Below are 23,586 nucleotides of genomic sequence, written 5' to 3'. Positions count from 1 at the left end.
TAGCAAACCAAAAAAGAAATTTTAAGCGCAGCAGAGTAACCAGCTCACATACCTGTTAGCTCAGGTGAGTTTAAAAGGCTGCTGTTGATAACAAGGGCATTTGCTAAATAGATGGTGTGTGTGCAACAATATACTGAAAGGTCAATTATATTGTGCAGCTTATCTCACCACCTGTAGTTATTTAGGTGAAAGCTCCAAAATGCTTGCCTAATATGTCTGTTTATCCAAAAGGAAGTATAGAGGGAGAGCTAGATAGATAGCATTGCATTACATTACATTACATGGCAATGCAATGCACAGTTGCTGAAGTTGAACCAAAATGAGCTTGTCATCTGGCTTCTGCAACTTTTAACATGAAAAATCCAATGAGGAGAAGAAAAGCAAAGCCAAAGAGTCCATCCCAAAATCCGACAAACAAGCAAAATGAACAAAAAGCATTGAATTCAATTCTTTCTGATTTTAGAAACTGCATTAAAGAAGGGGTGCACCGGTCCTGGAGATACTGCAATACCAGGTCAATGCGTGGAGTGGACAGAGCAAGCTCTTTTTCCATCTCCCTGTTCTAAAAATCCATTTAATATATGGTCCCCAGATAGGGGACGTATCAGATATTAAACTGATAAGAACAGATACTACACTTGATCTTAGCCAAAAGGCCGAGAAGCGATAACCAGAATTGGTTTCCGACTACGGTGCCACCCAAGGATTCTGAAAAGTCCATTTGTGGAGATGGCCACCTGGACTCCCGTTAAGAAGACATGCTGTCAACCTCTAGATCCCTCACATGCCTGCACTTTTCGGCTTGCTGCTGCTGCAATCCACGCGTTTTAGATCTGCATAACTCCACCTCTTTTAGCACAGTACCCTCAACCCCCGGCTGTTCCCACCCGCCTCAACACCGTTGGAAGGGAGGAGAACCAATTAAGGCGGGGGTGGGGGTGGAACGAGCAGCTGTCTACCCTTAGCAGGAGGGTTGCTGATTAATTACCTCTCCTGCTGCTGCTGGCTGTCCAGCAGCAGACTGAAGGTGGCTGCTGCTGTGCGCAGGTATATAAAGGCTCAGAGCCTATTATGACACGCGCAGCCAGCGTTCCATTGCCACATTCCGTCTACTGCAGGCGGGATACCTGGATGGCTGAATGTCACTGAGAAGCTCACAGAGACCGCCATAAGCAACAGTTGAAAAGAATGCCACAGACTAATCAACCAAACTTTTTGGGTTGGTTTCTCTTTTATAGTCTGCAGGCATTAAATGAAAGAAGTCAGTGTTCCAGCAGAGGGAGACAACGTTTCAGAAAAGGCATTGTAGCAAACCAAAAAAGAAATTTTAAGCGCAGCAGAGTAACCAGCTCACATACCTGTTAGCTCAGGTGAGTTTAAAAGGCTGCTGTTGATAACAAGGGCATTTGCTAAATAGATGGTGTGTGTGCAACAATATACTGAAAGGTCAATTATATTGTGTAGCTTATCTCACCACCTGTAGTTATTTAGGTGAAAGCTCCAAAATGCTTGCCTAATATGTCTGTTTATCCAAAAGGAAGTATAGAGGGAGAGCTAGATAGATAGCATTGCATTACATTACATTACATGGCAATGCAATGCACAGTTGCTGAAGTTGAACCAAAATGAGCTTGTCATCTGGCTTCTGCAACTTTTAACATGAAAAATCCAATGAGGAGAAGAAAAGCAAAGCCAAAGAGTCCATCCCAAAATCCGACAAACAAGCAAAATGAACAAAAAGCATTGAATTCAATTCTTTCTGATTTTAGAAACTGCATTAAAGAAGGGGTGCACCGGTCCTGGAGATACTGCAATACCAGGTCAATGCGTGGAGTGGACAGAGCAAGCTCTTTTTCCATCTCCCTGTTCTAAAAATCCATTTAATATATGGTCCCCAGATAGGGGACGTATCAGATATTAAACTGATAAGAACAGATACTACACTTGATCTTAGCCAAAAGGCCGAGAAGCGATAACCAGAATTGGTTTCCGACTACGGTGCCACCCAAGGATTCTGAAAAGTCCATTTGTGGAGATGGCCACCTGGACTCCCGTTAAGAAGACATGCTGTCAACCTCTAGATCCCTCACATGCCTGCACTTTTCGGCTTGCTGCTGCTGCAATCCACGCGTTTTAGATCTGCATAACTCCACCTCTTTTAGCACAGTACCCTCAACCCCCGGCTGTTCCCACCCGCCTCAACACCGTTGGAAGGGAGGAGAACCAATTAAGGCGGGGGGGGGGGTGGAACGAGCAGCTGTCTACCCTTAGCAGGAGGGTTGCTGATTAATTACCTCTCCTGCTGCTGCTGCTGCTGGCTGTCCAGCAGCAGACTGAAGGTGGCTGCTGCTGTGCGCAGGTATATAAAGGCTCAGAGCCTATTATGACACGCGCAGCCAGCGTTCCATTGCCACATTCCGTCTACTGCAGGCGGGATACCTGGATGGCTGAATGTCACTGAGAAGCTCACAGAGACCGCCATAAGCAACAGTTTAAAAGAATGCCACAGACTAATCAACCAAACTTTTTGGGTTGGTTTCTCTTTTATAGTCTGCAGGCATTAAATGAAAGAAGTCAGTGTTCCAGCAGAGGGAGACAACGTTTCAGAAAAGGCATTGTAGCAAACCAAAAAAGAAATTTTAAGCGCAGCAGAGTAACCAGCTCACATACCTGTTAGCTCAGGTGAGTTTAAAAGGCTGCTGTTGATAACAAGGGCATTTGCTAAATAGATGGTGTGTGTGCAACAATATACTGAAAGGTCAATTATATTGTGCAGCTTATCTCACCACCTGTAGTTATTTAGGTGAAAGCTCCAAAATGCTTGCCTAATATGTCTGTTTATCCAAAAGGAAGTATAGAGGGAGAGCTAGATAGATAGCATTGCATTACATTACATTACATGGCAATGCAATGCACAGTTGCTGAAGTTGAACCAAAATGAGCTTGTCATCTGGCTTCTGCAACTTTTAACATGAAAAATCCAATGAGGAGAAGAAAAGCAAAGCCAAAGAGTCCATCCCAAAATCCGACAAACAAGCAAAATGAACAAAAAGCATTGAATTCAATTCTTTCTGATTTTAGAAACTGCATTAAAGAAGGGGTGCACCGGTCCTGGAGATACTGCAATACCAGGTCAATGCGTGGAGTGGACAGAGCAAGCTCTTTTTCCATCTCCCTGTTCTAAAAATCCATTTAATATATGGTCCCCAGATAGGGGACGTATCAGATATTAAACTGATAAGAACAGATACTACACTTGATCTTAGCCAAAAGGCCGAGAAGCGATAACCAGAATTGGTTTCCGACTACGGTGCCACCCAAGGATTCTGAAAAGTCCATTTGTGGAGATGGCCACCTGGACTCCCGTTAAGAAGACATGCTGTCAACCTCTAGATCCCTCACATGCCTGCACTTTTCGGCTTGCTGCTGCTGCAATCCACGCGTTTTAGATCTGCATAACTCCACCTCTTTTAGCACAGTACCCTCAACCCCCGGCTGTTCCCACCCGCCTCAACACCGTTGGAAGGGAGGAGAACCAATTAAGGCGGGGGTGGGGGTGGAACGAGCAGCTGTCTACCCTTAGCAGGAGGGTTGCTGATTAATTACCTCTCCTGCTGCTGCTGGCTGTCCAGCAGCAGACTGAAGGTGGCTGCTGCTGTGCGCAGGTATATAAAGGCTCAGAGCCTATTATGACACGCGCAGCCAGCGTTCCATTGCCACATTCCGTCTACTGCAGGCGGGATACCTGGATGGCTGAATGTCACTGAGAAGCTCACAGAGACCGCCATAAGCAACAGTTGAAAAGAATGCCACAGACTAATCAACCAAACTTTTTGGGTTGGTTTCTCTTTTATAGTCTGCAGGCATTAAATGAAAGAAGTCAGTGTTCCAGCAGAGGGAGACAACGTTTCAGAAAAGGCATTGTAGCAAACCAAAAAAGAAATTTTAAGCGCAGCAGAGTAACCAGCTCACATACCTGTTAGCTCAGGTGAGTTTAAAAGGCTGCTGTTGATAACAAGGGCATTTGCTAAATAGATGGTGTGTGTGCAACAATATACTGAAAGGTCAATTATATTGTGTAGCTTATCTCACCACCTGTAGTTATTTAGGTGAAAGCTCCAAAATGCTTGCCTAATATGTCTGTTTATCCAAAAGGAAGTATAGAGGGAGAGCTAGATAGATAGCATTGCATTACATTACATTACATGGCAATGCAATGCACAGTTGCTGAAGTTGAACCAAAATGAGCTTGTCATCTGGCTTCTGCAACTTTTAACATGAAAAATCCAATGAGGAGAAGAAAAGCAAAGCCAAAGAGTCCATCCCAAAATCCGACAAACAAGCAAAATGAACAAAAAGCATTGAATTCAATTCTTTCTGATTTTAGAAACTGCATTAAAGAAGGGGTGCACCGGTCCTGGAGATACTGCAATACCAGGTCAATGCGTGGAGTGGACAGAGCAAGCTCTTTTTCCATCTCCCTGTTCTAAAAATCCATTTAATATATGGTCCCCAGATAGGGGACGTATCAGATATTAAACTGATAAGAACAGATACTACACTTGATCTTAGCCAAAAGGCCGAGAAGCGATAACCAGAATTGGTTTCCGACTACGGTGCCACCCAAGGATTCTGAAAAGTCCATTTGTGGAGATGGCCACCTGGACTCCCGTTAAGAAGACATGCTGTCAACCTCTAGATCCCTCACATGCCTGCACTTTTCGGCTTGCTGCTGCTGCAATCCACGCGTTTTAGATCTGCATAACTCCACCTCTTTTAGCACAGTACCCTCAACCCCCGGCTGTTCCCACCCGCCTCAACACCGTTGGAAGGGAGGAGAACCAATTAAGGCGGGGGGGGGGGTGGAACGAGCAGCTGTCTACCCTTAGCAGGAGGGTTGCTGATTAATTACCTCTCCTGCTGCTGCTGCTGCTGGCTGTCCAGCAGCAGACTGAAGGTGGCTGCTGCTGTGCGCAGGTATATAAAGGCTCAGAGCCTATTATGACACGCGCAGCCAGCGTTCCATTGCCACATTCCGTCTACTGCAGGCGGGATACCTGGATGGCTGAATGTCACTGAGAAGCTCACAGAGACCGCCATAAGCAATAGTTTAAAAGAATGCCACAGACTAATCAACCAAACTTTTTGGGTTGGTTTCTCTTTTATAGTCTGCAGGCATTAAATGAAAGAAGTCAGTGTTCCAGCAGAGGGAGACAACGTTTCAGAAAAGGCATTGTAGCAAACCAAAAAAGAAATTTTAAGCGCAGCAGAGTAACCAGCTCACATACCTGTTAGCTCAGGTGAGTTTAAAAGGCTGCTGTTGATAACAAGGGCATTTGCTAAATAGATGGTGTGTGTGCAACAATATACTGAAAGGTCAATTATATTGTGCAGCTTATCTCACCACCTGTAGTTATTTAGGTGAAAGCTCCAAAATGCTTGCCTAATATGTCTGTTTATCCAAAAGGAAGTATAGAGGGAGAGCTAGATAGATAGCATTGCATTACATTACATTACATGGCAATGCAATGCACAGTTGCTGAAGTTGAACCAAAATGAGCTTGTCATCTGGCTTCTGCAACTTTTATCATGAAAAATCCAATGAGGAGAAGAAAAGCAAAGCCAAAGAGTCCATCCCAAAATCCGACAAACAAGCAAAATGAACAAAAAGCATTGAATTCAATTCTTTCTGATTTTAGAAACTGCATTAAAGAAGGGGTGCACCGGTCCTGGAGATACTGCAATACCAGGTCAATGCGTGGAGTGGACAGAGCAAGCTCTTTTTCCATCTCCCTGTTCTAAAAATCCATTTAATATATGGTCCCCAGATAGGGGACGTATCAGATATTAAACTGATAAGAACAGATACTACACTTGATCTTAGCCAAAAGGCCGAGAAGCGATAACCAGAATTGGTTTCCGACTACGGTGCCACCCAAGGATTCTGAAAAGTCCATTTGTGGAGATGGCCACCTGGACTCCTGTTAAGAAGACATGCTGTCAACCTCTAGATCCCTCACATGCCTGCACTTTTCGGCTTGCTGCTGCTGCAATCCACGCGTTTTAGATCTGCATAACTCCACCTCTTTTAGCACAGTACCCTCAACCCCCGGCTGTTCCCACCCGCCTCAACACCGTTGGAAGGGAGGAGAACCAATTAAGGCGGGGGGGGGTGGAACGAGCAGCTGTCTACCCTTAGCAGGAGGGTTGCTGATTAATTACCTCTCCTGCTGCTGCTGCTGCTGGCTGTCCAGCAGCAGACTGAAGGTGGCTGCTGCTGTGCGCAGGTATATAAAGGCTCAGAGCCTATTATGACACGCGCAGCCAGCGTTCCATTGCCACATTCCGTCTACTGCAGGCGGGATACCTGGATGGCTGAATGTCACTGAGAAGCTCACAGAGACCGCCATAAGCAACAGTTTAAAAGAATGCCACAGACTAATCAACCAAACTTTTTGGGTTGGTTTCTCTTTTATAGACTGCAGGCATTAAATGAAAGAAGTCAGTGTTCCAGCAGAGGGAGACAACGTTTCAGAAAAGGCATTGTAGCAAACCAAAAAAGAAATTTTAAGCGCAGCAGAGTAACCAGCTCACATACCTGTTAGCTCAGGTGAGTTTAAAAGGCTGCTGTTGATAACAAGGGCATTTGCTAAATAGATGGTGTGTGTGCAACAATATACTGAAAGGTCAATTATATTGTGCAGCTTATCTCACCACCTGTAGTTATTTAGGTGAAAGCTCCAAAATGCTTGCCTAATATGTCTGTTTATCCAAAAGGAAGTATAGAGGGAGAGCTAGATAGATAGCATTGCATTACATTACATTACATGGCAATGCAATGCACAGTTGCTGAAGTTGAACCAAAATGAGCTTGTCATCTGGCTTCTGCAACTTTTAACATGAAAAATCCAATGAGGAGAAGAAAAGCAAAGCCAAAGAGTCCATCCCAAAATCCGACAAACAAGCAAAATGAACAAAAAGCATTGAATTCAATTATTTCTGATTTTAGAAACTGCATTAAAGAAGGGGTGCACCGGTCCTGGAGATACTGCAATACCAGGTCAATGCGTGGAGTGGACAGAGCAAGCTCTTTTTCCATCTCCCTGTTCTAAAAATCCATTTAATATATGGTCCCCAGATAGGGGACGTATCAGATATTAAACTGATAAGAACAGATACTACACTTGATCTTAGCCAAAAGGCCGAGAAGCGATAATCAGAATTAGTTTCCGACTACGGTGCCACCCAAGGATTCTGAAAAGTCCATTTGTGGAGATGGCCACCTGGACTCCCGTTAAGAAGACATGCTGTCAACCTCTAGATCCCTCACATGCCTGCACTTTTCGGCTTGCTGCTGCTGCAATCCACGCGTTTTAGATCTGCATAACTCCACCTCTTTTAGCACAGTACCCTCAACCCCCAGCTGTTCCCACCCGCCTCAACACCGTTGGAAGGGAGGAGAACCAATTAAGGCGGGGGGGGGGGGTGGAACGAGCAGCTGTCTACCCTTAGCAGGAGGGTTGCTGATTAATTACCTCTCCTGCTGCTGCTGCTGCTGGCTGTCCAGCAGCAGACTGAAGGTGGCTGCTGCTGTGCGCAGGTATATAAAGGCTCAGAGCCTATTATGACACGCGCAGCCAGCGTTCCATTGCCACATTCCGTCTACTGCAGGCGGGATACCTGGATGGCTGAATGTCACTGAGAAGCTCACAGAGACCGCCATAAGCAACAGTTTAAAAGAATGCCACAGACTAATCAACCAAACTTTTTGGGTTGGTTTCTCTTTTATAGTCTGCAGGCATTAAATGAAAGAAGTCAGTGTTCCAGCAGAGGGAGACAACGTTTCAGAAAAGGCATTGTAGCAAACCAAAAAAGAAATTTTAAGCGCAGCAGAGTAACCAGCTCACATACCTGTTAGCTCAGGTGAGTTTAAAAGGCTGCTGTTGATAACAAGGGCATTTGCTAAATAGATGGTGTGTGTGCAACAATATACTGAAAGGTCAATTATATTGTGCAGCTTATCTCACCACCTGTAGTTATTTAGGTGAAAGCTCCAAAATGCTTGCCTAATATGTCTGTTTATCCAAAAGGAAGTATAGAGGGAGAGCTAGATAGATAGCATTGCATTACATTACATTACATGGCAATGCAATGCACAGTTGCTGAAGTTGAACCAAAATGAGCTTGTCATCTGGCTTCTGCAACTTTTAACATGAAAAATCCAATGAGGAGAAGAAAAGCAAAGCCAAAGAGTCCATCCCAAAATCCGACAAACAAGCAAAATGAACAAAAAGCATTGAATTCAATTCTTTCTGATTTTAGAAACTGCATTAAAGAAGGGGTGCACCGGTCCTGGAGATACTGCAATACCAGGTCAATGCGTGGAGTGGACAGAGCAAGCTCTTTTTCCATCTCCCTGTCCTAAAAATCCATTTAATATATGGTCCCCAGATAGGGGACGTATCAGATATTAAACTGATAAGAACAGATACTACACTTGATCTTAGCCAAAAGGCCGAGAAGCGATAACCAGAATTGGTTTCCGACTACGGTGCCACCCAAGGATTCTGAAAAGTCCATTTGTGGAGATGGCCACCTGGACTCCCGTTAAGAAGACATGCTGTCAACCTCTAGATCCCTCACATGCCTGCACTTTTCGGCTTGCTGCTGCTGCAATCCACGCGTTTTAGATCTGCATAACTCCACCTCTTTTAGCACAGTACCCTCAACCCCCGGCTGTTCCCACCCGCCTCAACACCGTTGGAATGGAGGAGAACCAATTAAGGCGGGGGGGGGGTGGAACGAGCAGCTGTCTACCCTTAGCAGGAGGGTTGCTGATTAATTACCTCTCCTGCTGCTGCTGCTGCTGGCTGTCCAGCAGCAGACTGAAGGTGGCTGCTGCTGTGCGCAGGTATATAAAGGCTCAGAGCCTATTATGACACGCGCAGCCAGCGTTCCATTGCCACATTCCGTCTACTGCAGGCGGGATACCTGGATGGCTGAATGTCACTGAGAAGCTCACAGAGACCGCCATAAGCAACAGTTTAAAAGAATGCCACAGACTAATCAACCAAACTTTTTGGGTTGGTTTCTCTTTTATAGTCTGCAGGCATTAAATGAAAGAAGTCAGTGTTCCAGCAGAGGGAGACAACGTTTCAGAAAAGGCATTGTAGCAAACCAAAAAAGAAATTTTAAGCGCAGCAGAGTAACCAGCTCACATACCTGTTAGCTCAGGTGAGTTTAAAAGGCTGCTGTTGATAACAAGGGCATTTGCTAAATAGATGGTGTGTGTGCAACAATATACTGAAAGGTCAATTATATTGTGCAGCTTATCTCACCACCTGTAGTTATTTAGGTGAAAGCTCCAAAATGCTTGCCTAATATGTCTGTTTATCCAAAAGGAAGTATAGAGGGAGAGCTAGATAGATAGCATTGCATTACATTACATTACATGGCAATGCAATGCACAGTTGCTGAAGTTGAACCAAAATGAGCTTGTCATCTGGCTTCTGCAACTTTTAACATGAAAAATCCAATGAGGAGAAGAAAAGCAAAGCCAAAGAGTCCATCCCAAAATCCGACAAACAAGCAAAATGAACAAAAAGCATTGAATTCAATTCTTTCTGATTTTAGAAACTGCATTAAAGAAGGGGTGCACCGGTCCTGGAGATACTGCAATACCAGGTCAATGCGTGGAGTGGACAGAGCAAGCTCTTTTTCCATCTCCCTGTTCTAAAAATCCATTTAATATATGGTCCCCAGATAGGGGACGTATCAGATATTAAACTGATAAGAACAGATACTACACTTGATCTTAGCCAAAAGGCCGAGAAGCGATAACCAGAATTGCTTTCCGACTACGGTGCCACCCAAGGATTCTGAAAAGTCCATTTGTGGAGATGGCCACCTGGACTCCCGTTAAGAAGACATGCTGTCAACCTCTAGATCCCTCACATGCCTGCACTTTTCGGCTTGCTGCTGCTGCAATCCACGCGTTTTAGATCTGCATAACTCCACCTCTTTTAGCACAGTACCCTCAACCCCCGGCTGTTCCCACCCGCCTCAACACCGTTGGAAGGGAGGAGAACCAATTAAGGCGGGGGGGGGTGGAACGAGCAGCTGTCTACCCTTAGCAGGAGGGTTGCTGATTAATTACCTCTCCTGCTGCTGCTGCTGCTGGCTGTCCAGCAGCAGACTGAAGGTGGCTGCTGCTGTGCGCAGGTATATAAAGGCTCAGAGCCTATTATGACATGCGCAGCCAGCGTTCCATTGCCACATTCCGTCTACTGCAGGCGGGATACCTGGATGGCTGAATGTCACTGAGAAGCTCACAGAGACCGCCATAAGCAACAGTTTAAAAGAATGCCACAGACTAATCAACCAAACTTTTTGGGTTGGTTTCTCTTTTATAGTCTGCAGGCATTAAATGAAAGAAGTCAGTGTTCCAGCAGAGGGAGACAACGTTTCAGAAAAGGCATTGTAGCAAACCAAAAAAGAAATTTTAAGCGCAGCAGAGTAACCAGCTCACATACCTGTTAGCTCAGGTGAGTTTAAAAGGCTGCTGTTGATAACAAGGGCATTTGCTAAATAGATGGTGTGTGTGCAACAATATACTGAAAGGTCAATTATATTGTGCAGCTTATCTCACCACCTGTAGTTATTTAGGTGAAAGCTCCAAAATGCTTGCCTAATATGTCTGTTTATCCAAAAGGAAGTATAGAGGGAGAGCTAGATAGATAGCATTGCATTACATTACATTACATGGCAATGCAATGCACAGTTGCTGAAGTTGAACCAAAATGAGCTTGTCATCTGGCTTCTGCAACTTTTAACATGAAAAATCCAATGAGGAGAAGAAAAGCAAAGCCAAAGAGTCCATCCCAAAATCCGACAAACAAGCAAAATGAACAAAAAGCATTGAATTCAATTCTTTCTGATTTTAGAAACTGCATTAAAGAAGGGGTGCACCGGTCCTGGAGATACTGCAATACCAGGTCAATGTGTGGAGTGGACAGAGCAAGCTCTTTTTCCATCTCCCTGTTCTAAAAATCCATTTAATATATGGTCCCCAGATAGGGGACGTATCAGATATTAAACTGATAAGAACAGATACTACACTTGATCTTAGCCAAAAGGCCGAGAAGCGATAACCAGAATTGGTTTCCGACTACGGTGCCACCCAAGGATTCTGAAAAGTCCATTTGTGGAGATGGCCACCTGGACTCCCGTTAAGAAGACATGCTGTCAACCTCTAGATCCCTCACATGCCTGCACTTTTCGGCTTGCTGCTGCTGCAATCCACGCGTTTTAGATCTGCATAACTCCACCTCTTTTAGCACAGTACCCTCAACCCCCGGCTGTTCCCACCCGCCTCAACACCGTTGGAAGGGAGGAGAACCAATTAAGGCGGGGGGGGGGGTGGAACGAGCAGCTGTCTACCCTTAGCAGGAGGGTTGCTGATTAATTACCTCTCCTGCTGCTGCTGCTGCTGGCTGTCCAGCAGCAGACTGAAGGTGGCTGCTGCTGTGCGCAGGTATATAAAGGCTCAGAGCCTATTATGACACGCGCAGCCAGCGTTCCATTGCCACATTCCGTCTACTGCAGGCGGGATACCTGGATGGCTGAATGTCACTGAGAAGCTCACAGAGACCGCCATAAGCAACAGTTTAAAAGAATGCCACAGACTAATCAACCAAACTTTTTGGGTTGGTTTCTCTTTTATAGTCTGCAGGCATTAAATGAAAGAAGTCAGTGTTCCAGCAGAGGGAGACAACGTTTCAGAAAAGGCATTGTAGCAAACCAAAAAAGAAATTTTAAGCGCAGCAGAGTAACCAGCTCACATACCTGTTAGCTCAGGTGAGTTTAAAAGGCTGCTGGTGATAACAAGGGCATTTGCTAAATAGATGGTGTGTGTGCAACAATATACTGAAAGGTCAATTATATTGTGCAGCTTATCTCACCACCTGTAGTTATTTAGGTGAAAGCTCCAAAATGCTTGCCTAATATGTCTGTTTATCCAAAAGGAAGTATAGAGGGAGAGCTAGATAGATAGCATTGCATTACATTACATTACATGGCAATGCAATGCACAGTTGCTGAAGTTGAACCAAAATGAGCTTGTCATCTGGCTTCTGCAACTTTTAACATGAAAAATCCAATGAGGAGAAGAAAAGCAAAGCCAAAGAGTCCATCCCAAAATCCGACAAACAAGCAAAATGAACAAAAAGCATTGAATTCAATTCTTTCTGATTTTAGAAACTGCATTAAAGAAGGGGTGCACCGGTCCTGGAGATACTGCAATACCAGGTCAATGCGTGGAGTGGACAGAGCAAGCTCTTTTTCCATCTCCCTGTTCTAAAAATCCATTTAATATATGGTCCCCAGATAGGGGACGTATCAGATATTAAGCTGATAAGAACAGACACTACACTTGATCTTAGCCAAAAGGCCGAGAAGCGATAACCAGAATTGGTTTCCGACTACGGTGCCACCCAAGGATTCTGAAAAGTCCATTTGTGGAGATGGCCACCTGGACTCCGGTTAAGAAGACATGCTGTCAACCTCTAGATCCCTCACATGCCTGCACTTTTCGGCTTGCTGCTGCTGCAATCCACGCGTTTTAGATCTGTATAACTCCACCTCTTTTAGCACAGTACCCTCAACCCCCGGCTGTTCCCACCCGCCTCAACACCATTGGAAGGGAGGAGAACCAATTAAGGCGGGGGGGGGGGTGGAACGAGCAGCTGTCTACCCTTAGCAGGAGGGTTGCTGATTAATTACCTCTCCTGCTGCTGCTGCTGCTGGCTGTCCAGCAGCAGACTGAAGGTGGCTGCTGCTGTGCGCAGGTATATAAAGGCTCAGAGCCTATTATGACACGCGCAGCCAGCGTTCCATTGCCACATTCCGTCTACTGCAGGCGGGATACCTGGATGGCTGAATGTCACTGAGAAGCTCACAGAGACCGCCATAAGCAACAGTTTAAAAGAATGCCACAGACTAATCAACCAAACTTTTTGGGTTGGTTTCTCTTTTATAGTCTGCAGGCATTAAATGAAAGAAGTCAGTGTTCCAGCAGAGGGAGACAACGTTTCAGAAAAGGCATTGTAGCAAACCAAAAAAGAAATTTTAAGCGCAGCAGAGTAACCAGCTCACATACCTGTTAGCTCAGGTGAGTTTAAAAGGCTGCTGTTGATAACAAGGGCATTTGCTAAATAGATGGTGTGTGTGCAACAATATACTGAAAGGTCAATTATATTGTGCAGCTTATCTCACCACCTGTAGTTATTTAGGTGAAAGCTCCAAAATGCTTGCCTAATATGTCTGTTTATCCAAAAGGAAGTATAGAGGGAGAGCTAGATAGATAGCATTGCATTACATTACATTACATGGCAATGCAATGCACAGTTGCTGAAGTTGAACCAAAATGAGCTTGTCATCTGGCTTCTGCAACTTTTAACATGAAAAATCCAATGAGGAGAAGAAAAGCAAAGCCAAAGAGTCCATCCCAAAATCCGACAAACAAGCAAAATGAACAAAAAGCATTGAATTCAATTCTTTCTGATTTTAGAAACTGCATTAAAGAAGGGGTGCACCGGTCCTGGAGATACTGCAATACCAGGTCAATGCGTGGAGTGGACAGAGCAAGCTCTTTTTCCATCTCCCTGTTCTAAAAATCCATTTAATATATGGTCCCCAGATAGGGGACGTATCAGATATTAAACTGATAAGAACAGATTTTTTGATTGAAGCTGCATCCAAGGCACTGAAAAATGTGACCGAAGTCACACCAAAACAGCGCACGAGGCGAGGATTCATGTGGACCCTTCTCGGAAGAGAGGGTCCCCAATAAACCATCCCCATCCCTCCGAGCCAGAAGGCCACAGCGAGGGTCAGGGATCTCCGATGCTCTCCCTAGCCGAAGCCGGAGAAGAGCCGTTTTCGTGCTCCCAGCTTCCATCTAGGCTGCCACCCTAGTGGAGCTGGAGCCTGTGTTGGTTTCTCAGCCCAAAGCTGACCGGACCTCCGACCGGGTTTATAAAAATTCCCCTTCCTAGCCCGGAGGCCAGGAATAGGGGGGGTTGCTCAGAAAGTATGATTGGCAAAGGTGCGGCGTGCTACGAAGCCAAGTCTTTCTGGGGTTCCCAGTCCCAGTAAGCTTGGACTCCCACCAGGGCGCCTACTCCTGGGGCACATTGCTCCAAAGCCCTCACACTTACCCAGCCTAGTGACTTCGATCCTGGAGGGCCATGTTTTCCATCAGATAACTCTATGAGCCACCTGGCGTACTAACAAGTGCACCAAACCAGTGTGTAATATGCATCAATTTACTAGGGCAGCCCAAGGACAAAACTGCCTTTTCAAAAGATACTACACTTGATCTTAGCCAAAAGGCCGAGAAGCGATAACCAGAATTGGTTTCCGACTACGGTGCCACCGAAGTATTCTGAAAAGTCCATTTGTGGAGATGGCCACCTGGACTCCCGTTAAGAAGACATGCTGTCAACCTCTAGATCCCTCACATGCCTGCACTTTTCGGCTTGCTGCTGCTGCAATCCACGCGTTTTAGATCTGCATAACTCCACCTCTTTTAGCACAGTACCCTCAACCCCCGGCTGTTCCCACCCGCCTCAACACCGTTGGAAGGGAGGAGAACCAATTAAGGCGGGGGGGGGGTGGAACGAGCAGCTGTCTACCCTTAGCAGGAGGGTTGCTGATTAATTACCTCTCCTGCTGCTGCTGCTGGCTGTCCAGCAGCAGACTGAAGGTGGCTGCTGCTGTGCGCAGGTATATAAAGGCTCAGAGCCTATTATGACACGCGCAGCCAGCGTTCCATTGCCACATTCCGTCTACTGCAGGCGGGATACCTGGATGGCTGAATGTCACTGAGAAGCTCACAGAGACCGCCATAAGCAACAGTTTAAAAGAATGCCACAGACTAATCAACCAAACTTTTTGGGTTGGTTTCTCTTTTATAGTCTGCAGGCATTAAATGAAAGAAGTTAGTGTTCCAGCAGAGGGAGACAACGTTTCAGAAAAGGCATTGTAGCAAACCAAAAAAGAAATTTTAAGCGCAGCAGAGTAACCAGCTCACATACCTGTTAGCTCAGGTGAAATTAAAAGGCTGCTGTTGATAACAAGGGCATTTGCTAAATAGATGGTGTGTGTGCAACAATATACTGAAAGGTCAATTATATTGTGCAGCTTATCTCACCACCTGTAGTTATTTAGGTGAAAGCTCCAAAATGCTTGCCTAATATGTCTGTTTATCCAAAAGGAAGTATAGAGGGAGAGCTAGATAGATAGCATTGCATTACATTACATTACATGGCAATGCAATGCACAGTTGCTGAAGTTGAACCAAAATGAGCTTGTCATCTGGCTTCTGCAACTTTTAACATGAAAAATCCAATGAGGAGAAGAAAAGCAAAGCCAAAGAGTCCATCCCAAAATCCGACAAACAAGCAAAATGAACAAAAAGCATTGAATTCAATTCTTTCTGATTTTAGAAACTGCATTAAAGAAGGGGTGCACCGGTCCTGGAGATACTGCAATACCAGGTCAATGCGTGGAGTGGACAGAGCAAGCTCTTTTTCCATCTCCCTGTTCTAAAAATCCATTTAATATATGGTCCCCAGATAGGGGACGTATCAGATATTAAACTGATAAGAACAGATACTACACTTGATCTTAGCCAAAAGGCCGAGAAGCGATAACCAGAATTGGTTTCCGACTACGGTGCCACCCAAGGATTCTGAAAAGTCCATTTGTGGAGATGGCCACCTGGACTCCCGTTAAGAAGACATGCTGTCAACCTCTAGATCCCTCACATGCCTGCACTTTTCGGCTTGCTGCTGCTGCAATCCACGCGTTTTAGATCTGCATAACTCCACCTCTTTTAGCACAGTACCCTCAACCCCCGGCTGTTCCCACCCGCCTCAACACCGTTGGAAGGGAGGAGAACCAATTAAGGCGGGGGGGGGGGTGGAACGAGCAGCTGTCTACCCTTAGCAGGAGGGTTGCTGATTAATTACCTCTCCTGCTGCTGCTGCTGCTGGCTGTCCAGCAGCAGACTGAAGGTGGCTGCTGCTGTGCGCAGGTATATAAAGGCTCAGAGCCTATTATGACACGCGCAGCCAGCGTTCCATTGCCACATTCCGTCTACTGCAGGCGGGATACCTGGATGGCTGAATGTCACTGAGAAGCTCACAGAGACCGCCATAAGCAACAGTTTAAAAGAATGCCACAGACTAATCAACCAAACTTTTTGGGTTGGTTTCTCTTTTATAGTCTGCAGGCATTAAATGAAAGAAGTCAGTGTTCCAGCAGAGGGAGACAACGTTTCAGAAAAGGCATTGTAGCAAACCAAAAAAGAAATTTTAAGCGCAGCAGAGTAACCAGCTCACATACCTGTTAGCTCAGGTGAGATTAAAAGGCTGCTGTTGATAACAAGGGCATTTGCTAAATAGATGGTGTGTGTGCAACAATATACTGAAAGGTCAATTATATTGTGCAGCTTATCTCACCACCTGTAGTTATTTAGGTGAAAGCTCCAAAATGCTTGCCTAATATGTCTGTTTATCCAAAAGGAAGTATAGAGGGAGAGCTAGATAGATAGCATTGCATTACATTACATTACATGGCAATGCAATGCACAGTTGCTGAAGTTGAACCAAAATGAGCTTGTCATCTGGCTTCTGCAACTTTTAACATGAAAAATCCAATGAGGAGAAGAAAAGCAAAGCCAAAGAGTCCATCCCAAAATCCGACAAACAAGCAAAATGAACAGAAAGCATTGAATTCAATTCTTTCTGATTTTAGAAACTGCATTAAAGAAGGGGTGCACCGGTCCTGGAGATACTGCAATACCAGGTCAATGCGTGGAGTGGACAGAGCAAGCTCTTTTTCCATCTCCCTGTTCTAAAAATCCATTTAATATATGGTCCCCAGATAGGGGACGTATCAGATATTAAACTGATAAGAACAGATACTACACTTGATCTTAGCCAAAAGGCCGAGAAGCGATAACCAGAATTGGTTTCCGACTACGGTGCCACCCAAGGATTCTGAAAAGTCCATTTGTGGAGATGGCCACCTGGACTCCCGTTAAGAAGACATGCTGTCAACCTCTAGATCCCTCACATGCCTGCACTTTTCGGCTTGCTGCTGCTGCAATCCACGCGTTTTAGATCTGCATAACTCCACCTCTTTTAGCACAGTACCCTCAACCCCCGGCTGTTCCCACCCGCCTCAACACCGTTGGAAGGGAGGAGAACCAATTAAGGCGGGGGGGGGGGTGGAACGAGCAGCTGTCTACCCTTAGCAGGAGGGTTGCTGATTAATTACCTCTCCTGCTGCTGCTGCTGCTGGCTGTCCAGCAGCAGACTGAAGGTGGCTGCTGCTGTGCGCAGGTATATAAAGGCTCAGAGCCTATTATGACACGCGCAGCCAGCGTTCCATTGCCACATTCCGTCTACTGCAGGCGGGATACCTGGATGGCTGAATGTCACTGAGAAGCTCACAGAGACCGCCATAAGCAACAGTTTAAAAGAATGCCACAGACTAATCAACCAAACTTTTTGGGTTGGTTTCTCTTTTATAGTCTGCAGGCATTAAATGAAAGAAGTCAGTGTTCCAGCAGAGGGAGACAACGTTTCAGAAAAGGCATTGTAGCAAACCAAAAAAGAAATTTTAAGCGCAGCAGAGTAACCAGCTCACATACCTGTTAGCTCAGGTGAGATTAAAAGGCTGCTGTTGATAACAAGGGCATTTGCTAAATAGATGGTGTGTGTGCAACAATATACTGAAAGGTCAATTATATTGTGCAGCTTATCTCACCACCTGTAGTTATTTAGGTGAAAGCTCCAAAATGCTTGCCTAATATGTCTGTTTATCCAAAAGGAAGTATAGAGGGAGAGCTAGATAGATAGCATTGCATTACATTACATTACATGGCAATGCAATGCACAGTTGCTGAAGTTGAACCAAAATGAGCTTGTCATCTGGCTTCTGCAACTTTTAACATGAAAAATCCAATGAGGAGAAGAAAAGCAAAGCCAAAGAGTCCATCCCAAAATCCGACAAACAAGCAAAATGAACAGAAAGCATTGAATTCAATTCTTTCTGATTTTAGAAACTGCATTAAAGAAGGGGTGCACCGGTCCTGGAGATACTGCAATACCAGGTCAATGCGTGGAGTGGACAGAGCAAGCTCTTTTTCCATCTCCCTGTTCTAAAAATCCATTTAATATATGGTCCCCAGATAGGGGACGTATCAGATATTAAACTGATAAGAACAGATACTACACTTGATCTTAGCCAAAAGGCCGAGAAGCGATAACCAGAATTGGTTTCCGACTACGGTGCCACCCAAGGATTCTGAAAAGTCCATTTGTGGAGATGGCCACCTGGACTCCCGTTAAGAAGACATGCTGTCAACCTCTAGATCCCTCACATGCCTGCACTTTTCGGCTTGCTGCTGCTGCAATCCACGCGTTTTAGATCTGCATAACTCCACCTCTTTTAGCACAGTACCCTCAACCCCCGGCTGTTCCCACCCGCCTCAACACCGTTGGAAGGGAGGAGAACCAATTAAGGCGGGGGGGGGGGGTGGAACGAGCAGCTGTCTACCCTTAGCAGGAGGGTTGCTGATTAATTACCTCTCCTGCTGCTGCTGCTGCTGGCTGTCAAGCAGCAGACTGAAGGTGGCTGCTGCTGTGCGCAGGTATATAAAGGCTCAGAGCCTATTATGACACGCGCAGCCAGCGTTCCATTGCCACATTCTGTCTACTGCAGGCGGGATACCTGGATGGCTGAATGTCACTGAGAAGCTCACAGAGACCGCCATAAGCAACAGTTTAAAAGAATGCCACAGACTAATCAACCAAACTTTTTGGGTTGGTTTCTCTTTTATAGTCTGCAGGCATTAAATGAAAGAAGTCAGTGTTCCAGCAGAGGGAGACAACGTTTCAGAAAAGGCATTGTAGCAAACCAAAAAAGAAATTTTAAGCGCAGCAGAGTAACCAGCTCACATACCTGTTAGCTCAGGTGAGTTTAAAAGGCTGCTGTTGATAACAAGGGCATTTGCTAAATAGATGGTGTGTGTGCAACAATATACTGAAAGGTCAATTATATTGTGCAGCTTATCTCACCACCTGTAGTTATTTAGGTGAAAGCTCCAAAATGCTTGCCTAATATGTCTGTTTATCCAAAAGGAAGTATAGAGGGAGAGCTAGATAGATAGCATTGCATTACATTACATTACATGGCAATGCAATGCACAGTTGCTGAAGTTGAACCAAAATGAGCATGTCATCTGGCTTCTGCAACTTTTAACATGAAAAATCCAATGAGGAGAAGAAAAGCAAAGCCAAAGAGTCCATCCCAAAATCCGACAAACAAGCAAAATGAACAAAAAGCATTGAATTCAATTCTTTCTGATTTTAGAAACTGCATTAAAGAAGGGGTGCACCGGTCCTGGAGATACTTCAATACCAGGTCAATGCGTGGAGTGGACAGAGCAAGCTCTTTTTCCATCTCCCTGTTCTAAAAATCCATTTAATATATGGTCCCCAGATAGGGGACGTATCAGATATTAAACTGATAAGAACAGATACTACACTTGATCTTAGCCAAAAGGCCGAGAAGCGATAACCAGAATTGGTTTCCGACTACGGTGCCACCCAAGGATTCTGAAAAGTCCATTTGTGGAGATGGCCACCTGGACTCCCGTTAAGAAGACATGCTGTCAACCTCTAGATCCCTCACATGCCTGCACTTTTCGGCTTGCTGCTGCTGCAATCCACGCGTTTTAGATCTGCATAACTCCACCTCTTTTAGCACAGTACCCTCAACCCCCGGCTGTTCCCACCCGCCTCAACACCGTTGGAAGGGAGGAGAACCAATTAAGGCGGGGGGGGGGTGGAACGAGCAGCTGTCTACCCTTAGCAGGAGGGTTGCTGATTAATTACCTCTCCTGCTGCTGCTGCTGCTGGCTGTCCAGCAGCAGACTGAAGGTGGCTGCTGCTGTGCGCAGGTATATAAAGGCTCAGAGCCTATTATGACACGCGCAGCCAGCGTTCCATTGCCACATTCCGTCTACTGCAGGTGGGATACCTGGATGGCTGAATGTCACTGAGAAGCTCACAGAGACCGCCATAAGCAACAGTTTAAAAGAATGCCACAGACTAATCAACCAAACTTTTTGGGTTGGTTTCTCTTTTATAGTCTGCAGGCATTAAATGAAAGAAGTCAGTGTTCCAGCAGAGGGAGACAACGTTTCAGAAAAGGCATTGTAGCAAACCAAAAAAGAAATTTTAAGCGCAGCAGAGTAACCAGCTCACATACCTGTTAGCTCAGGTGAGTTTAAAAGGCTGCTGTTGATAACAAGGGCATTTGCTAAATAGATGGTGTGTGTGCAACAATATACTGAAAGGTCAATTATATTGTGCAGCTTATCTCACCACCTGTAGTTATTTAGGTGAAAGCTCCAAAATGCTTGCCTAATATGTCTGTTTATCCAAAAGGAAGTATAGAGGGAGAGCTAGATAGATAGCATTGCATTACATTACATTACATGGCAATGCAATGCACAGTTGCTGAAGTTGAACCAAAATGAGCTTGTCATCTGGCTTCTGCAACTTTTAACATGAAAAATCCAATGAGGAGAAGAAAAGCAAAGCCAAAGAGTCCATCCCAAAATCCGACAAACAAGCAAAATGAACAAAAAGCATTGAATTCAATTCTTTCTGATTTTAGAAACTGCATTAAAGAAGGGGTGCACCGGTCCTGGAGATACTGCAATACCAGGTCAATGCGTGGAGTGGACAGAGCAAGCTCTTTTTCCATCTCCCTGTTCTAAAAATCCATTTAATATATGGTCCCCAGATAGGGGACGTATCAGATATTAAACTGATAAGAACAGATACTACACTTGATCTTAGCCAAAAGGCCGAGAAGCGATAACCAGAATTGGTTTCCGACTACGGTGCCACCCAAGGATTCTGAAAAGTCCATTTGTGGAGATGGCCACCTGGACTCCCGTTAAGAAGACATGCTGTCAACCTCTAGATCCCTCACATGCCTGCACTTTTCGGCTTGCTGCTGCTGCAATCCACGCGTTTTAGATCTGCATAACTCCACCTCTTTTAGCACAGTACCCTCAACCCCCGGCTGTTCCCACCCGCCTCAACACCGTTGGAAGGGAGGAGAACCAATTAAGGCGGGGGGGGGGGGTGGAACGAGCAGCTGTCTACCCTTAGCAGGAGGGTTGCTGATTAATTACCTCTCCTGCTGCTGCTGCTGCTGGCTGTCCAGCAGCAGACTGAAGGTGGCTGCTGCTGTGCGCAGGTATATAAAGGCTCAGAGCCTATTATGACACGCGCAGCCAGCGTTCCATTGCCACATTCCGTCTACTGCAGGCGGGATACCTGGATGGCTGAATGTCACTGAGAAGCTCACAGAGACCGCCATAAGCAACAGTTTAAAAGAATGCCACAGACTAATCAACCAAACTTTTTGGGTTGGTTTCTCTTTTATAGTCTGCAGGCATTAAATGAAAGAAGTCAGTGTTCCAGCAGAGGGAGACAACGTTTCAGAAAAGGCATTGTAGCAAACCAAAAAAGAAATTTTAAGCGCAGCAGAGTAACCAGCTCACATACCTGTTAGCTCAGGTGAGTTTAAAAGGCTGCTGTTGATAACAAGGGCATTTGCTAAATAGATGGTGTGTGTGCAACAATATACTGAAAGGTCAATTATATTGTGCAGCTTATCTCACCACCTGTAGTTATTTAGGTGAAAGCTCCAAAATGCTTGCCTAATATGTCTGTTTATCCAAAAGGAAGTATAGAGGGAGAGCTAGATAGATAGCATTGCATTACATTACATTACATGGCAATGCAATGCACAGTTGCTGAAGTTGAACCAAAATGAGCTTGTCATCTGGCTTCTGCAACTTTTAACATGAAAAATCCAATGAGGAGAAGAAAAGCAAAGCCAAAGAGTCCATCCCAAAATCCGACAAACAAGCAAAATGAACAAAAAGCATTGAATTCAATTCTTTCTGATTTTAGAAACTGCATTAAAGAAGGGGTGCACCGGTCCTGGAGATACTGCAATACCAGGTCAATGCGTGGAGTGGACAGAGCAAGCTCTTTTTCCATCTCCCTGTTCTAAAAATCCATTTAATATATGGTCCCCAGATAGGGGACGTATCAGATATTAAACTGATAAGAACAGATACTACACTTGATCTTAGCCAAAAGGCCGAGAAGCGATAACCAGAATTGGTTTCCGACTACGGTGCCACCCAAGGATTCTGAAAAGTCCATTTGTGGAGATGGCCACCTGGACTCCCGTTAAGACGACATGCTGTCAACCTCTAGATCCCTCACATGCCTGCACTTTTCGGCTTGCTGCTGCTGCAATCCACGCGTTTTAGATCTGCATAACTCCACCTCTTTTAGCACAGTACCCTCAACCCCCGGCTGTTCCCACCCGCCTCAACACCGTTGGAAGGGAGGAGAACCAATTAAGGCGGGGGAGGGTGGAACGAGCAGCTGTCTACCCTTAGCAGGAGGGTTGCTGATTAATTACCTCTCCTGCTGCTGCTGCTGCTGGCTGTCCAGCAGCAGACTGAAGGTGGCTGCTGCTGTGCGCAGGTATATAAAGGCTCAGAGCCTATTATGACACGCGCAGCCAGCGTTCCATTGCCACATTCCGTCTACTGCAGGCGGGATACCTGGATGGCTGAATGTCACTGAGAAGCTCACAGAGACCGCCATAAGCAACAGTTTAAAAGAATGCCACAGACTAATCAACCAAACTTTTTGGGTTGGTTTCTCTTTTATAGTCTGCAGGCATTAAATGAAAGAAGTCAGTGTTCCAGCAGAGGGAGACAACGTTTCAGAAAAGGCATTGTAGCAAACCAAAAAAGAAATTTTAAGCGCAGCAGAGTAACCGGCTCACATACCTGTTAGCTCAGGTGAGTTTAAAAGGCTGCTGTTGATAACAAGGGCATTTGCTAAATAGATGGTGTGTGTGCAACAATATACTGAAAGGTCAATTATATTGTGCAGCTTATCTCACCACCTGTAGTTATTTAGGTGAAAGCTCCAAAATGCTTGCCTAATATGTCTGTTTATCCAAAAGGAAGTATAGAGGGAGAGCTAGATAGATAGCATTGCATTACATTACATTACATGGCAATGCAATGCACAGTTGCTGAAGTTGAACCAAAATGAGCTTGTCATCTGGCTTCTGCAACTTTTAACATGAAAAATCCAATGAGGAGAAGAAAAGCAAAGCCAAAGAGTCCATCCCAAAATCCGACAAACAAGCAAAATGAACAAAAAGCATTGAATTCAATTCTTTCTGATTTTAGAAACTGCATTAAAGAAGGGGTGCACCGGTCCTGGAGATACTGCAATACCAGGTCAATGCGTGGAGTGGACAGAGCAAGCTCTTTTTCCATCTCCCTGTTCTAAAAATCCATTTAATATATGGTCCCCAGATAGGGGACGTATCAGATATTAAACTGATAAGAACAGATACTACACTTGATCTTAGCCAAAAGGCCGAGAAGCGATAACC

General features: G+C 45.2%; 18 non-coding genes and 1 pseudogene across 18 annotated transcripts; all 19 read right to left on the bottom strand.

Annotated features, from left to right (window-relative positions):
• Nucleotides 1–477: 477 nt before the first annotated feature.
• LOC141216250 (U2 spliceosomal RNA) lies at nucleotides 478–668 on the bottom strand. The gene has a single exon (XR_012285290.1). It is a non-coding gene; the product is annotated as a U2 spliceosomal RNA (small nuclear RNA).
• A 1,115-nt stretch (nucleotides 669–1,783) lies between these two features.
• Nucleotides 1,784–1,974, bottom strand: LOC141216249 (U2 spliceosomal RNA). The gene has a single exon (XR_012285289.1). It is a non-coding gene; the product is annotated as a U2 spliceosomal RNA (small nuclear RNA).
• Nucleotides 1,975–3,095: 1,121 nt separating this feature from the next.
• Nucleotides 3,096–3,286, bottom strand: LOC141216247 (U2 spliceosomal RNA). The gene has a single exon (XR_012285287.1). It is a non-coding gene; the product is annotated as a U2 spliceosomal RNA (small nuclear RNA).
• A 1,115-nt stretch (nucleotides 3,287–4,401) lies between these two features.
• LOC141216246 (U2 spliceosomal RNA) lies at nucleotides 4,402–4,592 on the bottom strand. Its single transcript, XR_012285286.1, has one exon. It is a non-coding gene; the product is annotated as a U2 spliceosomal RNA (small nuclear RNA).
• Nucleotides 4,593–5,713: 1,121 nt separating this feature from the next.
• Nucleotides 5,714–5,904, bottom strand: LOC141216245 (U2 spliceosomal RNA). Its single transcript, XR_012285285.1, has one exon. It is a non-coding gene; the product is annotated as a U2 spliceosomal RNA (small nuclear RNA).
• A 1,119-nt stretch (nucleotides 5,905–7,023) lies between these two features.
• LOC141216244 (U2 spliceosomal RNA) lies at nucleotides 7,024–7,214 on the bottom strand. The gene has a single exon (XR_012285284.1). It is a non-coding gene; the product is annotated as a U2 spliceosomal RNA (small nuclear RNA).
• A 1,122-nt stretch (nucleotides 7,215–8,336) lies between these two features.
• On the bottom strand, nucleotides 8,337–8,527 carry LOC141216413 (U2 spliceosomal RNA). The gene has a single exon (XR_012285447.1). It is a non-coding gene; the product is annotated as a U2 spliceosomal RNA (small nuclear RNA).
• Nucleotides 8,528–9,647: 1,120 nt separating this feature from the next.
• LOC141216243 (U2 spliceosomal RNA) lies at nucleotides 9,648–9,838 on the bottom strand. The gene has a single exon (XR_012285283.1). It is a non-coding gene; the product is annotated as a U2 spliceosomal RNA (small nuclear RNA).
• A 1,119-nt stretch (nucleotides 9,839–10,957) lies between these two features.
• On the bottom strand, nucleotides 10,958–11,148 carry LOC141216485 (U2 spliceosomal RNA). The gene has a single exon (XR_012285516.1). It is a non-coding gene; the product is annotated as a U2 spliceosomal RNA (small nuclear RNA).
• Nucleotides 11,149–12,269: 1,121 nt separating this feature from the next.
• Nucleotides 12,270–12,460, bottom strand: LOC141216634 (U2 spliceosomal RNA). The gene has a single exon (XR_012285659.1). It is a non-coding gene; the product is annotated as a U2 spliceosomal RNA (small nuclear RNA).
• Nucleotides 12,461–13,581: 1,121 nt separating this feature from the next.
• LOC141216721 (U2 spliceosomal RNA) lies at nucleotides 13,582–13,763 on the bottom strand. The gene has a single exon (XR_012285743.1). It is a non-coding gene; the product is annotated as a U2 spliceosomal RNA (small nuclear RNA).
• Nucleotides 13,764–14,287: 524 nt separating this feature from the next.
• LOC141216921 (U2 spliceosomal RNA) lies at nucleotides 14,288–14,403 on the bottom strand (annotated as a pseudogene).
• Nucleotides 14,404–15,520: 1,117 nt separating this feature from the next.
• On the bottom strand, nucleotides 15,521–15,711 carry LOC141216241 (U2 spliceosomal RNA). The gene has a single exon (XR_012285281.1). It is a non-coding gene; the product is annotated as a U2 spliceosomal RNA (small nuclear RNA).
• Nucleotides 15,712–16,832: 1,121 nt separating this feature from the next.
• On the bottom strand, nucleotides 16,833–17,023 carry LOC141216240 (U2 spliceosomal RNA). The gene has a single exon (XR_012285280.1). It is a non-coding gene; the product is annotated as a U2 spliceosomal RNA (small nuclear RNA).
• A 1,121-nt stretch (nucleotides 17,024–18,144) lies between these two features.
• On the bottom strand, nucleotides 18,145–18,335 carry LOC141216239 (U2 spliceosomal RNA). The gene has a single exon (XR_012285279.1). It is a non-coding gene; the product is annotated as a U2 spliceosomal RNA (small nuclear RNA).
• A 1,122-nt stretch (nucleotides 18,336–19,457) lies between these two features.
• On the bottom strand, nucleotides 19,458–19,648 carry LOC141216508 (U2 spliceosomal RNA). The gene has a single exon (XR_012285538.1). It is a non-coding gene; the product is annotated as a U2 spliceosomal RNA (small nuclear RNA).
• A 1,120-nt stretch (nucleotides 19,649–20,768) lies between these two features.
• On the bottom strand, nucleotides 20,769–20,959 carry LOC141216238 (U2 spliceosomal RNA). The gene has a single exon (XR_012285278.1). It is a non-coding gene; the product is annotated as a U2 spliceosomal RNA (small nuclear RNA).
• A 1,122-nt stretch (nucleotides 20,960–22,081) lies between these two features.
• On the bottom strand, nucleotides 22,082–22,272 carry LOC141216237 (U2 spliceosomal RNA). The gene has a single exon (XR_012285277.1). It is a non-coding gene; the product is annotated as a U2 spliceosomal RNA (small nuclear RNA).
• Nucleotides 22,273–23,391: 1,119 nt separating this feature from the next.
• Nucleotides 23,392–23,582, bottom strand: LOC141216236 (U2 spliceosomal RNA). Its single transcript, XR_012285276.1, has one exon. It is a non-coding gene; the product is annotated as a U2 spliceosomal RNA (small nuclear RNA).
• Nucleotides 23,583–23,586: the final 4 nt, after the last annotated feature.

Source organism: Phyllobates terribilis, unplaced genomic scaffold, assembly GCF_046119375.1.
Source record: "Phyllobates terribilis strain yellow unplaced genomic scaffold, ASM4611937v1 Scaffold_236__1_contigs__length_3049075, whole genome shotgun sequence".
Taxonomy (NCBI): domain Eukaryota; kingdom Metazoa; phylum Chordata; class Amphibia; order Anura; family Dendrobatidae; genus Phyllobates; species Phyllobates terribilis.
The sequence above is the reverse complement of the archived record's forward strand: the minus strand, read 5'-3'. Positions and strand labels throughout refer to the sequence as shown.